Raw genomic sequence first — 17,108 nt, forward strand, 5'->3', positions numbered from 1 at the left:
ACAGTAGGAATACAAAGTGGAAAAATCCTTTCTTAAAGAGACTGTAGCTTTTTTTATCTATTAAAGCATCTTCCTGTGTCCCAACACATTTTTATCTCTGTCTTCTTTTCAGCTTCTCCTGTTGATTTGATCCAATGGACTGACATGCAGGGGAGACTCAGATGAAAGTTGCACCTGAGGAGTGTTTGTGCTCATAGCTGAGGAACCTTCCCAAAGCTGCCTTCCTCATTATCCACCAAAGTCCTCCTGCTGTTCCAGATACTAATTCCAGAGGGTGGAATTAATGCTTTCATATGGCAAAGGCCAGCTCTAAACTGTTGCTTCACACTGAAAACACAGAGGGAGAAGGTATTTCACTAAACCATCACCAGTGGACATCACAACAGGTAGGATGGCTAAAAATTATCAATTTTATTTTCTTGCTTTTCTAAATGCAATGTGGTCCAAGACTTTATATATGTGATGTTCCATTTTTGCTTCCTTGCAAGAAAATAAATCAACCAAGCAACGTTGTGCAGTTTTGAAAAGGAAACTACCACTAGCATTAAATATCCTTGAAGAACATGTATTAAATTCTGTACATTTATTGTACTGAATTCTGGCACAATTTGCATAAAGAGGTTGTGGATTACCCTTCACTGACAATTTGTGAGAACAAGTTAAATGAACACGTTGGGAGGTGTCGAGGTGTAACTTGCTCCTTGCTGCAGGAATAAAATCAGTGATTCCCAGGCTTTTTAGTCTGGGAAACCATTGCCAGCCCTCAGGATTTCTGCCACCAGACCCCCTCAGTGCCAGTGGTTGTTGCAAACATCATAAAGACAACGCTCGCTGTGATCTCAGAGATTAATTTGGGAACCCACGGCTTTGCTGCCCCCCAGCTCTGCACTCCCACAGCTCTGGGCTGTTGCTCTGATTCCAGGGCAATGGTGGGGAAAGTTTGTGATGGAATGTGATCACAGGAACAGTCTGAGCTCCAGCCCTGACTCCAATCCCTTTCCCTTGCTGGGAGACTCCGCTCTCCCGGGAGGGGCAGCAGGTTGGTTGCCTCCTGTGGAGCTCCTTGGCAGGGTGACAGCCCCTGCCTGGGCCTTTCTTTGATGTGCTGCTTGGGGGCAAAAACTGCCAGTGGACAAAAGAGGCCTTTTTGTAAAGGGCTGGGGGAAGATGGGTTCTCTCCTTAAACCCCAGTGCCAGAACCACCTCTTGCAGATGTGCACAAACAAAACACAGCCACGCTCAGTTCGGGCCCCTGCCTTCCCCTGGCAGGGCAGGAGCAGCAAAGGGGAACTGTTGGTCTTGGTGTAACATGAAAAGTCACCAGGATCAGGTAGATTTGGCAGCTGTAGTCATGGACTTTAAAGCTGGTGCCAATTGTAAGTGCAGGATGGAATGGATTGTAGGAGAGATGAGGAGCTCCCTGAACTGATTTAAGATGAGTGAAGGTGCTGTAAAAAGGACACATGCAAGGCCCAGGGGAGTCAGAGCAAAGAATCTTGTTAATGTTTATGGGCTTTTGATCAAGTCCTTAAGACAGACTCAAGATTTAAGATGTTCTGACTTTGAAACAAAGGCTGTGGTGCAATTACACAATTTCTATTGTCCTCCTTTAAACTGGTGTGTGTTATTCATCATACTGATCAGAACATGCTTTACCTCACTGCACTATTTCTGGTTTCATCACTGTGATAAACTTAGGAACCTTTTGCAGCCTGTGAAGTTTTTACACTTCCTTCAGATCCTTCAGCTGGCTTGTGAAAGTGCTTTTTAAGTTTTAAAGGACAAAATTTATGTTTGTTTTCTCCAATTAGGGATTCCCAAGGGGTAAATCTAAAACTATAGCAATGATTGTGATAAACTTAGCGACCCTTTTCAGCCTCTGAAGCTTCATTTAGCTCATAAAAGTGCTTTGTAAGTTTTAAAGGACAAAATTTATGAGGGTTTTTTTAAATTTTTATTTCACCAATTAGAGATTATTAGGGCCTAGTGGTACTCTGAAAATACAGCTTCTAGTGCAGCTTCATCTTTGCCTCTTTCAGAGCTTTCCATCCTCTCCCTTTGTGTGGAATGTGCCTGTTGCTGCCACCTCCCCATAACAGAGGGCTACCTGTTTGGTATCCTCAGGATTTGCAGGTTTTAATTAGAATGGATTTATGTTGATTAGAGTTGATGGGATTGAAATGCCATGGAGTTATTAATTTCTTAGTTTTAATTTTGCTACTTAGTCACACGTTACCAAAAATATCTCAGGAATGTGGGTTTTTTCCCTCGTAAAGTGGCAAACTAAAGAAACAAATGCACTGCAGCATTCCCTCAGTTTGGGGATCAACTCCTGGTAGATCCTGACTTATCAGTCTGTGAGTGCCTATGGATGGATAAAAATGAAAAGAAATACTTGCAGCCAAGATTTCTTAGATTTTGTTTGAAAACAGAAGGAAAACTTGTAGGATTTTCTGTTATGATTTGCTTGATTTCTTGTTATGGTTTGAATGGCAACGACCATAATTCCTCAAAATTCCAAAATTTTGAAAGTGTCCATTATAATTTTAACCTCTGTAGCATGTGTAGGACAGGCCAAGATTCTGGGCAGCAATTAATATTAGGAGTTAATATTTCCATTTTAGCAGGTGGGAAAGTGAGGCATAAAATAATCTGTCCAGTCAATCTAAAGGTGCATCTTCAGCTCTCACTGGAACAGGGTGAGGTCTTATGCAGGTGAACTGGCTCTGTGGGCTGCTCATCTCTGCAGGGATGAATAAAAGCAACAACAAAATTCCCAGAGCAGATAAAAATTCAAATGATCCTCTTTCCAGACGTCTCCTCTGAGCCCACTGGGGAGCACTGAGCACAAGGGCAGCTGGGAGTCAGGACTGGGGGTTTTACAGAAGAGGGGATCACTTCAGAGAATGTTTATATTCAGGGCTGGCATTCCTACAACTTCCTACAACTTCAGAGTAAAAATTCCTGCAGCAATCCATCCTGAAGATAAATTCACAGCTTCTCTCAGCGTGTCTCTTCTTTCTGTAATCAAACCCATTCCTCACTGAGGGCAAGAGCAGTAAACTCCAAATTTCTTTTGATGAAAGCACAGCTGAGCATTCCACAGTGTGTCCAAATAATGCCAATTGCTGCAACAGTACATTTCCTACAGACTTAAGTCCTCTCCTTAATATTCTGTGGATCTGGAGACAGCTGGCTGAAGACAACAAGTTAAGCTTGATGATAAATTTGCTCCAGCATATTTAGAAGCACCTGTAAATAATGTCTAAATGAATATATCCCATGCTTGTTTCAGAATGCCAAGCACACGAACTTCTGTCTGCTTCAGTCCTTATTTAAACTCTGTTTCTGGTTTGCCAACACTTGGAATTCTGGTCAAGGGGGAATTTCCTAAGGGAAAGCAGGCTCTTGAAGGCTCTCCTGAAGGAGAACAGCCTCTCTGGGAAGGAGCAGAACTTTGGGGAACCTCAGTTTATTGGAGAAGGCAGAGGGAGTGAATCAACATTCTTCTGGAGCTGCTGCTTCTCTGCCCCCTTTTTTTTGGTTTGTATCTGCTCTTGGCAGTTCCAGCCTTTGGGTTTGGGTGAAAGAGAAACTCAAAGAGATCCAAACTCAAGAGATTGGTAATAATCAAACAAGGAGCTCAACCACAAGTACAGCTGATAATGTTCCAGCTGTAAATGCCTGTTTGCTGGTGTAAGGTTGGGAATTGGTCAAATTCCTCCCATAGCCTGGATTCTACCTCAGGCAGGACTAGGAGGGATGTCCTGGAGACAAGCAGGAGCCTGGTGGGTAAATTGTCTCTTAGTTCTCAAAACCAGAAGGTGAAGCAGTTTCTTGCTTTAGTTGCAGTGTGGGTTTTCTTGACAGGAAAAAAATCCAGTCTTTGCAGCTTTCTAAATAAGAGTTTTCACAAGAAAGCCAAGGCTGCTGTTGACCTGTGTGACATTGCTGTTAATTATGCATTATAAAAGCTGCTGTTGGTAGGTTTTTTTCATGGTGAGGGGTCTCTTCCCTTCTCAGTTCATATGTATAACTCTCATTAACATTAATAAGAATTTAGGTGCTCTAGAGGTTAGTCAACAACTCTGCCATAGAATAAAGTGAAATATGAGTGCAGGAGTTGCCTTTAAATGAGAGTAAATTCTTGCAATCATTATTTGGAGGGATTGGGGATAGATCAGGGAATTCAAACAAAACCTGTGCAGAACTGGCTCTAGTTCAGGCTGTATTTTCCATCCTGCCTCCAACTAATATGTTTGTATTGGGTTTGGACACTTTGTCTGGGAGAAGGGAGTCATGCATAAATGAGGCCAAGGCTATTATTCAGTGTTATTAATGATGTTGTCTACTCTTAGTTTCTCAAAAACCAGAAAACTAATAAATTTTACATATTGGAAAAAAAATCACAGATAAATCAAACAAACATATAAATTCTTTAAAGTATTTAATATGTGTTAAGAGGACACAATGATGAATTCAATATTGAAAACCAATATCAAGTTTACAATTATGGCCCATTTATCATCACTGATTGCACAGACAGTGTATTATTGCAGGGAACAGAATGATGCATAAACTAAAAGCCTGATTGGTTTTCTGAAAAAAAACCCCACAAGTTAGAATTCATGTTATGTCTGAAAAGCTTTGTTTTCCTTTTTCAAGCATTATGTTCAATAATAATTGCTCATTCAGACACAAATGATGCATATTTAATTTCTTGAGCTTTAATATTAACAGAATAATAATTTCAGAGCGTTGATAACCGATGCTGTTACAAACAATAACATGATTCAGTTTGCTGATGTTTTCTGAGGCCCAACTGCCCCTTTGAGCAAAAAGAACCCATGGAAAGTGAAGAAGTGGACAGGAACTAGTTTTGAACTGGACATGTAGAAGCAAGGAGAGGAGAGCAGGAAAATACTCTTGAAAGGGGAATGGGCTTGGAAGAGAAAACATGTCCAAGTGGCTGGTTTTCACTCAGGGTAAAACTGTGCCTCCCCAGAAGTCAGAGCTCCCAGTGACTCCAGTGCTGTCCTGCTCTGTTGTCTGCACTGAAGGACATTCCTGCTCACCTTTCTGAAAGGCTGCACTGCCTTAAACTCCTGTCAGCCCAGCTGAGCTCTGGGAGAGGGAAATGAATTCTCCTCTGGCTCACACTTTATCAGCAGAATTATTAAGCAGTTTTCTGTGCAGAGTCACTCTTGTAATACACTCTTGCTTGCCTTTTTTTTTTTTTTTTTTGCCTTTTTTTTCCCCCCAGTCCTTTTCTCATTTCCATGTTGGTGCTCAGGCTTCCTGGGGATAACCAGTTATCATTTCACCAAGCTGAGGCTGTGCACTCACATAACTGAGAGTTATTTTGTCCTTCGGAATTTCGACAACTCATTCTGATTTATGAAAGGTTCTTTCCAAGCTTAAAGATTCAGCTGGAGTTTACAGAGTTATAACTCTAGGCTACACTCATTGAGTCAACAAAAATAAGAAAAAAAACAGCCAAACTGTCTTTTTATATCTTTATTTGTAAACTGCCCATTTTAAAAACAGAAGCACTGGACTAGAACCAGTTTGCTGCAATCTAGTGCTGTTTGTACTGAATGTCTTCTTAGAAGGGGGTTGCATTTAAATGGAGACCAATAATACATGAATATTCTAGTAGTCACCCTCAAATGTAGAACACATCCACAGCCAGATTCATTGGCATTTGCTACCCTCTGCTGCCCTGCAAGTAGGCAACCATATTGGAGAGAATTCCAGAACTTTCCAAGTGAAATAAATGAGCTGGATGGGATTTTACAGGAGAAAGAAGAGCAGGGCTGAATGCTTTGTGTCAAATATCTGCAAACACCTATAGAACAGTGCAATATCTTGGTTTTCATTGATGCCCGGGGCACTCATAGTTTGACAGACCACTTCTTTGGAAAGTTTTAAAGAGAACTCTGAAAGGGAAAGAAAAAAAAAAGAATTGAAATTATAGCAGCAGGCTGGCCTAATTAATTTTAAACATTTTGTGCATTTCAGGGAGCGTCCTACTGTTTAAAAACTAAAATCAGGGATGCTAAGTAGTTCCCCAATTGGAAACTGGTGACAAAACTGAGTTATAAACAGTGCCATCAGGACAGAGCAACTGGTGGGTTTAATATTCTTATACAAACAACAAAACCTAATTATCTTTATTTATTCAATAAATCGAGTTCAAATTGGATCTATTAAATTGTATTAAATATTGAAAATAATTTAATAAATAAACACGATTGCTAATTTATTATTGATATTCATCATTGGGGTGTTTGTTAAAAATAATTAAAAACAAGTTGGGGAAGAGGGGGCTGAATTCACTTCAGGCATCAGAACTGCTGCAGAACCTGCTTAGTTTGCCACAGTCAAAGGTAATGAAGAAAAATAGCTTGTGAGGCTGGTGAGGGAGCAGAGCTGGGCTTGGAAAAGGAGGTGGGAAAGCAGGAATCACTCCAGCACACACGGATTCCTCACTGGTGCAACATCCTGGGGAGGCTGCAAACCAGGCCAGCCCAGCAAGGGGCAGGTTGGGAACCCAGAGGCACCAACGCAGTGTGGGAGTGGAGGAGTTTTTTGGGAAGCTGGGAGATTGCAGGGAGTCCCCTGTGGAAGCTTTGTACCAATGCTGGCCCGAACTGTCTCCATCCTGAAACGCTGCCACCACCTGCAGTCATGTCCTGGCAGGACACCAAGAGACACACGGTGCAGGACAAAGGATTTTGGCAGCTTCACATGGCCATAAAATATTGTACAATGTGGGGATTCATCGTGTGCCTACGGGGACAAAAAAAGTTCTGTGAACCATTTTGGTGTGTTATCAAACAGGGGCTTGGTCTTATGTTTCTTACATATATTCCTGAGACGATAAAAAGGCAGGAACCCAGCCAACATTATTATTCCAATTAGAAAATAATCACTAATAGTACATAGCACGAGTAGAGCATTTCATCTTGAACAGCCTGTGCAAGCTTAAGGTTCCTGGCTAAGAGCTGAGTGCAGCTGTTCAGATCACCTGTCATGAGCCTTTTGCTCTAATGATTTAAATCATTACACGTTTGTAACTTCTGGTACATCTTTCAGGAAGAAAATGACAGCCACGGGGTGCGATTCCTTCCCCGGCTGATGCCGCTCTGAGCATCCAGAGCCAGCCGAAGGCAGCAGCGGTGCAGTCGCTGTGACAGTGCGAGGGCAGAAGCTCTGGACGGTAGAGGATGCTAGAGAAGAGGTAAATTCTCCACCGCGCTTCTCCCTGGCAGCATCCCCTCATTTACCGATACCTCGTAAGCAGCTTCTCCCCATCCCGGGGCTGGTTTAGGCACCGAGAGCTGCGTGTGCTCCCCTGGGTGTGCAAACCGAGGCACCCTGAAACGGCTCCAGAAGTTTGCGCGATCTCCCGCTGGAATCTGAGAGGTCTCTGCTCTGGAGATCCCGGTTTTCCAGCCGCAGGAGGCAGGGAGCCGTGCTTTCCCCCCCATCTCCTACCTCCGCTGAGCCGCCAAGTGTTTCTCCCTCAGCTATAGTTTGCTTCCTCATCCCCCCGTGCGCTGCTCGGGATGCCGGGGTGGCGGTCTGATTCTTTGTCCTTCTAGTCTATTTAAGGCATTTTAATGGAATCGGGCGGAGAAAAAACCCAAAACACACACACAACGCCCGAGGCATCAGGACTAGACCCGACCCCCCCCCCTTCCCTCAAACAAACAACAAATGGTTAAATAAATAACGAGGTGCCAAACCGACCATCACCAAAACGAATAAGCCAAAAATCAGCGTCAGCGCCGCAGCAAACGGGAAAGTTTCTGCGCTCTGAAGCTGGAACCGCGCGGCAAAGCAGGAATCCGGGGGAGGGAGCGGAGCCTGCGGGAGAAGGGATGCACTGGTGTGTTCCCAGCCCCGCATCCCGGAGCGCCAGCCCGAACAGCGCCGCTACGAGAAGAAAAGAGAAGAGAACGGCCCCGAGCCCCCACCCCCGTCTCCTCCCTCCCTCCCTCCTCCTTCCCCCTCCCCCGGGTCCTGCGGGGAGGCGGGTTTAAGGTGGGTCTTGTGGCCGCGGTAACTTTCCTAACAGAGCCAAAGAGACGCCCGGAGTCCCCCGCAGCAGCATCGCCCGCCCGTGCTGGGCAGCGGCCCCGGCTCGGCCGTGGCTGCCCGGGCCGCCTCCTCCCGCAGCCCCGCGGCCCCGGCCCCGCATCCCGAGGTAGGTGCGAGTCGGGACAGGTCCTGGGCGCTGCCGGGGACGCGGCACCGGAGCCCCCGTGGCCGCAGCTGCGCCCCCCACCCCCATTTGTTCCTGGGGTTGATGCTGCGGGGCAAGGAGCCCCCCCTGCATCCTCCGGCTGTCAGGGGAGAAGCCTCCTGCCCTCCTCCTGGAACTGCCCGGCATCCAAGAGGAGCCGGCGGGAGGCAGTCTCTTCCCAGCCACCCGTTCCTGCCCCTTCCCTCGATCTTTGGGTGCTCGCGGGTGATTTTGGGAGTGCTGAGCCGGGAGATGTGTGCGTGGGTGAGACCGCACGGTTTGATTAGGACTCTCCCCTAGCAGCCGCTTCCTCCCCCCCGCGCGTGGTTTACCGGGGTGTTGTATCGGCACGAACTTTCTTGTGGTTGCAGCAGCCGGATTCGGTCCCCGCGTGTCCCTGCGTGTCCCCGTCCTCGGGCTGCTGGCGCTGCGCGGGCGAGCGGGCTCGGGCTGGCGCCGGCTGCTGGGATCGGAACGGCTTTCCTGGTCTGGGCTTAACTGGGCTCCTGCCGAGAGGGTGTTTGGGGTAGGGAGATGCACGAGGAGAAGTTGTAGGATGCGGCGTGTAAGCGACACCTCCGTTCCTTGAGATTGGGGAGTGGGTGGAATCTCACTCTGGCTGGTGCTACTCGCTGCTGCCAAACATTCCCTTCTTTTGCTTAGGCAGGACTCTGGCCACGCTGCCAGATGGCTCCTAACAAAGAGAAGTTTGGGTATCAGCTCCCAAAATCACAGCTCAGCTGAGATCCGCAGGTGACAGCACACGGTCTGATGCCTGTGCTCGTGCGATGCCTGTTATTCAGCTGCAAGCACAGGGCATCTGACTGGCCCGGGAGGTGGGCAGGGGATCAATAGTTTGAGAAACCAGGGCGGCCATGGCTCAAAGTTGTTTAAATCTCCAGCCCCTGGGATCACTGAACACTGGGGTTGGCCCCTGCCCTCCCCCCCAGCTGGAAGAAAGTCCAGAGTTAACTAAAAGGAAGTCTGCATGTTCGTGTCTTTATTACCGCCTGATTTAAGAACATAAATGTGTGACATAAAAATTAACTCGAATGTAGCAGCCTGTCTGTCTCCCGTGACCTGTCAGACGGGAGAGATCCCACCCCTCAGCATGCTCAGCCCTGTATTTTGGTAAGAGAAGTCTCCAGTCAGGTGACTGAATGTTATGTCTCTTGAGCTCACATTGTGGGACTGAGTAACTCTGTGAGGGTTTTCCTGGGATCTCCGGGTCTCAGCCTGAATCCTTCCCTTGCTCAGACTTCTCTCAGAGCACAGCCAGAGCTTTGCTGTCCCTCTCTGTTGGGACCTGCCTTCTACATTCACTTTGTTAGTAAATCCCACAGGTTTTCTTTCTCAGAGCAATGGATTGTTTTAGGGGTATTGCTTTGGTGAGAGTGGTGTTAAATAAAGGAGAATAAAGCACCAGCCTCATCACAGGACTGGACTTTCTGTGATCTTTGCAGACCAAGGAGCTGGTCTTGCAAAAGCTTGTGAACAAGTAGAGGTTCATGGGACCTGCTCTGGAGTCTGTTAAAGTTGGTGTGGGACACCTGAACGGGCTTTGCATTAGGTTAATTAATGCTAACAAGCACCTGTGCTCAAGGATAATGATAATTTGCAAGATTAGTTTCAAGTTCTTATTTGTCAGCCAAACCTCTGGAGGCTTCCTCAGTGTTCAGACTGTTGAACTTAGTTTTATTTCTGCTTCTCGTTGATATCTGAGCAAATTCGTTATGGAATTGTAGAAGGTTTATGGTGGAAGTGTTTCAATACATCAAACAGTGAAAATGGTCATGTGGTCACTCTCTTTCTCAAAATAAGATTTCGGTGTTGTCTTTCTCTCCAGTCACCTGCTTTATAAAATTTTGTAATTTTAGTTAAAACCCCCCAAACTGGCTGAGGTTAAATATACAGTATTAGGCTGCGTTATGTCGCTCCCGCTTTTTACTTATGAGAAAGAACTAATTTGATCTCTTGTTTTTTACAATTAAATATACATTAATATTCAGAAGTATCAAACAGAAGCCAGTGCTCTCTGGTAAGAAGTCCCATATTTCCTGTGAATGGGGCATTCAGCCATTTTCACTTTGAACAATCCATCCTGCTTTAAGCACCAGGCAGCAGAATTAATATTTAAGCAAATGCATACAGCAAAACTATAAATCTCTGAAAACAGTTAATTATATTGGAGCTGGGAATGTACCTTCGAGTACAGCCTTGTATAAACTATTTCCCTGTAGCGTGATCACAATTCTTGCAAACCTTTTATCCTCCTATGTGAAATCATTTCTAATTCTCTGTTCCTGCAAAGCATGGGCTTGCTTATTGTTTTCAAAACCATGTGGTTTGAGCTACTATTTAAATATAATATTTATGATATTACTTTGGCTGTTCAGCTCAAAAAGAGAAATGCTGCACACCACTACATATTAAAAAGCTGCTCTATAATTATTGCTTTTTGCAGCACTGCTGTGCAAATCTCTGGGTCGGGAATTCAAATGGAGACTTTCTACAGTTCACAGTTATTTTATATAAAAGCTGTAAGTCTTTTTTCTTGAAATGTGGGGGTTGCAGCCATTGGGGAGTGTGAGTGTGCTACCTGCACTAGTTTTTACATTTTTATTGTGCTTGCCATTGGCCTCTGTGTGCTTCCAGGTGCATGGAGAGTGTGGTGGGTTCCCACAAACTGTCCATCTGTTGCAGCACTTTGGGTTTGAATTACCTATTTGTACTTTTTTTGCCATATTGTCATTTTATGCAAATATGTCCATTCTCGTTGTGTCACTGGGAGGCCTGGAAAGCACTTCCACTACCCTACTCTCCCTTGCCTATCCATGCAAAGGAAACTGTGGCACTGCAAGAGCCAGAACCCAGTGGCAGTTCCAAGCCAAGGTCACTGGGAATTTCTCCAGGGAATTTCTCCAGGGATGGCGATGGACTTTAAACCCCACTGAGCAGTCTAAAGGTGATTTAGACCATTCAGGAAGATGATTTGGGTCTCACAGTCTCCTTGTGTTCTCCAGGGTGTCCTGCCTGTTCCTGGTTGCTGCTCCAGCAGCATCCAGTTGTCCTGTGACACATCCATTGGATCTGGTGCCCAGTGAGGTGTCCTGGTTTTCCTCATGTGTCTCAAACAGCCTTGGCATCCCTGTTCAGGCAACTGAGCCCTTCCTGCCTATCTCCCATATTACAAAAAATGACTAATACATGAAACCTGGGATCAAGGCACTAGTTATAATTCCCATTGTGAACCCCAGAAAGGGTTGTGCAGATGTTAATGGAAAAGCTGGATAAAATTCAGGCTCATTGTTGTGTTCTGCACAGACTGACTGAGCTGCCCCAGCAACTGGTGCTTCCCTTTGCACAGACTGATTGAAACCTCAGTGGGGAAGTTCTGTGTGTTAAGGAGAGGGAGATGAGAAAGTTTGTAGAAAATTAAGAGCTGCTCTCAAAGGAGACAAATCCCAGTAGAATCAGCTTTAGATTGCCAGGTGAGTTCAACCATATGATACTTGGATGTGATTCCTGTGAGTGAGGTAAATCAGTGTATCCGTGTAGAGAGGAGGAATTGTGGTTAAGAGTTTGCAGAGTGTGACTCTTACCTTATAAATTAATACAGATCATGTACCAAATTTATGAAGAGACAATATTGCTCACCCTTGTGAAGATCAGACTCAGCAGTTGAAAAGGAAAATCTAAGGCATTCAGTCAAGCTGTCCAAAGACAAGTGCAGAATTCTCCAGGATAAGTGTGTTTGCAAACACTTGGATGTGACCAGTGGTGCTCAGCCTTGGGCAGTTTCTCTTGTCTGGCTGCTGCTCTAAAGGGAAAGTATTGAGATTTGCCATATGAAAGCAGTATGAAAGCTGCTTTCTGAGAGAGGCAGGTGAAGGTCAGCCCTTGGCCTGCCCACAGAAATGCAGCAGGAGTGGAGAGCACACCCAGCTCTCACCAGGCTGCAAACAGGAGCAGAACTGGAGGGCTCACTTTTCCCTTTGCCATAACAACTGGGAGAATTTCTCCTGGTCCCAGCCTGAGTAAGAAGGCTGATGAATGAACAGGCTGGAATCAGACTCACTAAACATGTGCTCTGCACAGAGGAGGAGTAAGACAGAGTAGCTGAGCAAAAATAGTTCTGTGCTCGAACTCCACGTACTTCATTTTCCAGTTTTCTCATGCAAAACGTTTTATGAGCGCTAATAGTCACTCTGAAAAAGACTGTGAAGGGTCAAAAAGGCACCAGAGAGCTGCCAGAATGTGACAGCTTCAAGATTGGCCAAGTGTGAAATTTGTGAACAATTTTTTTTATGTGTATTTAACTGGTAGATATGAGTGGAAATGGGTCTGGGTTCCCCTAAGTTCAGATAACGCAGCTGAAGTTTTACTCAGCCTTTTATCTTGGATTCCTTGTTAAGATCTAGACTTCTGTTAACCTCCTCTTTTATCACAAGTCTTACGGTTCATAATTTTTTGCAGGGTTTATGGGGTGTTGTGAACACATGAAAATCTGATTTCTCTGGAACAAAGAAAGTAGGAAAGAGCTGTAGAGAAATGATCAGGTGGAGTATTGGAATTCACAGTGGGCTCCTTAAGGGGCCAAACCAGGCAGGTGAATTAACAGCTCCAAAGCTCTTTAGTTAAAGGATATAACCCACTTCTGTAGGTTGTACAGCTGGATAAGGTGATTTGGGAGCATATCCTACTTTTTCACAGGGCTTGAGCCTTTAACACTCACATCTGCTTTGAGATAAACACTCGAACAGTAAAAACTCTATTTTGACACGGCCATTTTAAGAGCCTTTAAAGGTTTTTAGAGGGTTTGATACAAATATTTCTCCTGGGTTTTTACCAGTGTAAAACATGGAGGTGTCCTGATATAAATCCAATGTAAGCATGAGGAGAATCAAGTTCTTTATCATGCCTTTAAAATCTACCAAGTGAGGGAAGCATGGATGATTTGTAAGTAGTCGACTGGCATATGGTACCATTATGATAACATCATGTTCACAGCACTTTCCAGATTGATATACAACCTTTCTAAAATAAGCTCTGTAGAAAAAGAAAAAAGAATGTAAAGTCATTTAGCAGCCAACAGGCTGTTGGGAGCAGCACAGGACACTGGGAGGTGACTCCAGTGACACTCAGGGTGTCAAGTGAGTTGTGCATCACAGTCTGGGAGCTCCAGAAAGTGCCACTGCCCCCTGTGCTCCGGGGGCTGGGTTGTGCTCTCCTCATTCCCTGTGAAATCCTGCTTTATTTTCATCCCACGCAGCCCTGGTGGAGTCCTGGGGGTCAGCACAAGGAATGGAATTTGTTTCTCAGGAGGAAGTGCAGCACTAAGCCCTTTGTCAGCAGTGGAAGGAGAAGGGCTGGGGTTATCTGGGGCTGGAGACTGAGGGATGCTCTGGATCTGGATGGAAATACCCACACTGAGAGGGGAACTGTCTCGTTGACCTGCTGTGTCATTTATGGTTCTCCAGGAACAGGAAAATCATAATTATTCTTAGAAGCAGGAGCCTTGACAAGACAAACTGTGGCAATGTTTCACTATTCAAAGGGGTTTTATCTGCTTGCCACAGCTAGCTTAATTCTATTAAAGAATTAAAACAATGATACTTTATATGGCATTATTGTAGCATAAATTATACTTTTGTTTGCCTTCATTTGAATGTACAAGCTGTAAATATCAGGTTAAAGAAGTGCTGACTGATTAATTTGAACTCGTGTTAACTCCTGTGTTAAAATGGAATGGCAAATCAAAACCATGAAAGTTGTAACACCTACCATTCCTCAACCTGAGTAAAAATGTCTGAAGTAGCAATGTTCTTCATCCCTTCTCCTCTTTAATTTCCTTTTCCCTGCATATTTCAGGGAGGCATTTTATCAACCAAACAGGGCCAGTCAGTTATTTTATAGGTACAATTCAAGCATCAGAAAAGTTGCTTCTGGGTGTTATTGTGCATTTTGTTCTCCAAACACCGTAGGACTCCAGGGAGAGGAGAGTTGTGTCCCTGTGGTTATTTGCAAAGGGATTGGGCTTTTGGAGGCTTGTTTTTGGAAGTGCTACCACCTTTAGGATGAGTTGCCCTCCATGGAAGTCAAGGTATCCTTGTCTCCTAGTCCTGAGATGGACTGTCAGACCAGGCCAGGCATCCAACTTCTGCATTACTGAGATGAATCCTATGCCTAGTTTTCATTTTACTTGTAGAGAAAGACAAAAAACTTTATGGTAAAGGAACGAATGAACAAATTTGAAAATGATCATTTGTCACTCTGAGCTTTAGTTTGGCTTTGATAGCTGGGGTGTTCCAGAACGACAGAGCTGAGCATGTATCCTGTAAGAGTGGTGGGTTTGCTGTTTTTCTGGAAGCTTTCCCTGGATAAGGATTTTTTGGGTGTAGCCCTAACTCATCCAGGTAATGTTACCACAGGAAATATCACCACACTGAGTTATGCAGGATTTGTTTTGAGGAGTAACTGCAGTCACTGACTAGAACTGCTAATAATCACTTGTCCAGAGCATGGCAAAATACTTGGAAATGAAGTACTCCAACAAATCCATTTTCTTTGGTGGTGGGGAGTGTAAATCACCTCGAGAAGTTCTTTTGGGTTGGATTCTCTGGTGCCATTGTGGTGTCTGTAATTATCTATTTGTTAGGAAAGACATCAGTGGCCTGTAGGATGTGTTTGCATAGTAATGGAGGAGTGATTAGATGCAGTGAGGGCCACTGGGAATAAGTCACAGAAATTACAGCAGTGGTGAATTATATTTACAAAATCTTCATTGCTAGTAAATACTGATGGTCCAATACACAGAAAGATTTGTGGAAGAAAACTCGTTTGTGTGGCACTGCCTGTTGCAGGAGAGGATCCATGCACTGATGGGTCAGCACTGGATTATAAATCCTGCAGGGCAGAGACTGGGATTTATGTAAACTGAGGTCTGTGGGATGACAAAATACCATCTGCTGCTTGTGGTCAGAAGGTGAAAAATGAGTGAATGCAGTGGGTGCTCTTACCACTTGAGGCAGAGGCTGCATCCATTCCAATGCACAGGAATTTGGAGAAGTTTTCTTTTTCTTGCTCTATTTTGATTTATATTGCACCACTTTGGCTCATAAAGATGTAAGTGAAATTTATTCCTCAAAATATGTTCCGTGGGATTGTTTGTGGATGATCTGAGTGCAGCCTGGAAACTGAGCTTGTTCCTCTTGCTCTGATCTGTAAGATGTAAAGAATGTGGGAACTCGAAATAAGGGGCAAACAATGTTAAACAAGAAAAGCAATGGGAAATGGCTTGGCAGGCAGAGGTGTGTGGGCAGGGATGACACAGAAAGTCACTTATATATAGAAAAAAGCGAGAAAAAGAAACACAATTAGGAAAATAAACAGGAAAGGACAAAGGCACAACTAAATAAAATTCAGCAACAGATTAAAGGCTCACCCAGAGATTACTGAGTTTGGAATGGTGAGGAATCAGGTCTGTGTATGATGTATAAAGCCTTTTGCTTAACAGAAGGAGAGACAAATAGTTAGAACTAATTAGTGCCCAGCACCTAACACTGATGGGTTCTGGATAATCTAATAATTCTCTGAATTTTTTGTAGCAGATTTTTTTCCCCTTGCTCTCTTGTTGCCCTGCAAGTCTTTCTTTTGTCTCACCCTCCCCAGCCTTCTTTTAGGCTTTGTTTAAATTTCCCTCTGGCAGGACGTTGGTAGGACACGAAGCAGAGGCTGATTTTAGGGTCTGTGTCCTCTGTGTGTAGCACAGAGCTGAGGTTGGGGTGTTTCTTCTGTGTGCAGGCATTCAAATAATAAATAATAATTCAAATAGTGTGCGCTGGGAGCAGAATATAAACTCGTAGTTCTGTTGACTCTTGTAAAGGAATCGTGTTTGCACAGGTACTCTGAATGAAACAGGCTCTGAGCTCAGACCCAGCCCTATCCATGTGCAGGCTGCTGAGGGGAAGGGGAATATTCTGAGCACCCAGAAGTGCTGCTGAGGTGTAAATGTGAGGAACAGAGCATGGTGGATGTATCCAAAGGGATGGGTAATGTTGGGATCTGATTGCTCTGTCCTGAACTGTGCTTGAAGCAGCCCCCAGAGGGGGGAAGGACTGATGTCTGTGCTGCTTTTCCCCCTCCTGATGGACCATGGCCTTAGTTTGGCTGTTGTTTGTTCCTGCCATTTCCCACACACAGCACTGGACAGTTGTTAACTCTGGGTTTACTGCAGTGAACCCATTTAGGAACCACAGAATCACAGAATATCCTGAGCTGGAAGAGACCCAAAGGAGCTGAAATCCAACTCCTGTCCCTGCACAGGACACCCCAACAATCCCACCCTGTGCCCCAGAACATTGGCTCTCTTTATAAAAATATTACTTTTTAAATTTAAAACCATCATTTTTTTCCATATTCCATTTTCTACTTGTTTATTCCACTGCATGGGAAAAAGAAAAAGTACCATAAAGTCTTAACTCCTGCCTTGGAGTTCTGGAGAAGGAATTGTGTAAGTCAGTGTGCACAAAAATAGCCCTGTTTGGTGGAGAGGATCAGCCTGACTCCTTGGTGAGGGTGAGCACATCTGCTCTCATGAATCATTCCTGTTTGCAGGGGGGAGGCTGCAGCTCTAAAAAGTTATGTCACTTCAGGTAAAAGCTCAGGCCACAGGGAGGAAGAGCTGTGAGCAGATGTGGGCCCTGTTCAGTCCCTCTGATCCACTCCAGCAGCAAGCAGAGCTGGAGTGTTTGCATTTCACACCGAACCCCCAGCTGCTGGTTGGACTCTTTCTTCCCAGAAAACAGCCTGGACACGTGTGGAGGAATTAAAAGAAGTCTTGATTTGCATAAAAATA

The 17,108-nt window shown here is 44.7% G+C and overlaps 1 protein-coding gene across 1 annotated transcript in view; it reads left to right on the forward strand.

The window, feature by feature from the left end:
* The window catches only part of MEGF11 (multiple EGF like domains 11), a 268,042-nt gene that overhangs the window by 7,360 nt on the left and 243,574 nt on the right, over nucleotides 1-17,108 (forward strand). Inside the window, 2 exon segments of the mRNA XM_032699606.1 lie at nucleotides 113-386; nucleotides 7,099-7,243. The gene's annotated coding sequence lies outside the window, so the exon portion shown is untranslated.

This window comes from Chiroxiphia lanceolata, chromosome 12 (assembly GCF_009829145.1).
Source record: "Chiroxiphia lanceolata isolate bChiLan1 chromosome 12, bChiLan1.pri, whole genome shotgun sequence".
In the NCBI taxonomy this organism is placed as follows: Eukaryota; Metazoa; Chordata; class Aves; order Passeriformes; family Pipridae; genus Chiroxiphia; species Chiroxiphia lanceolata.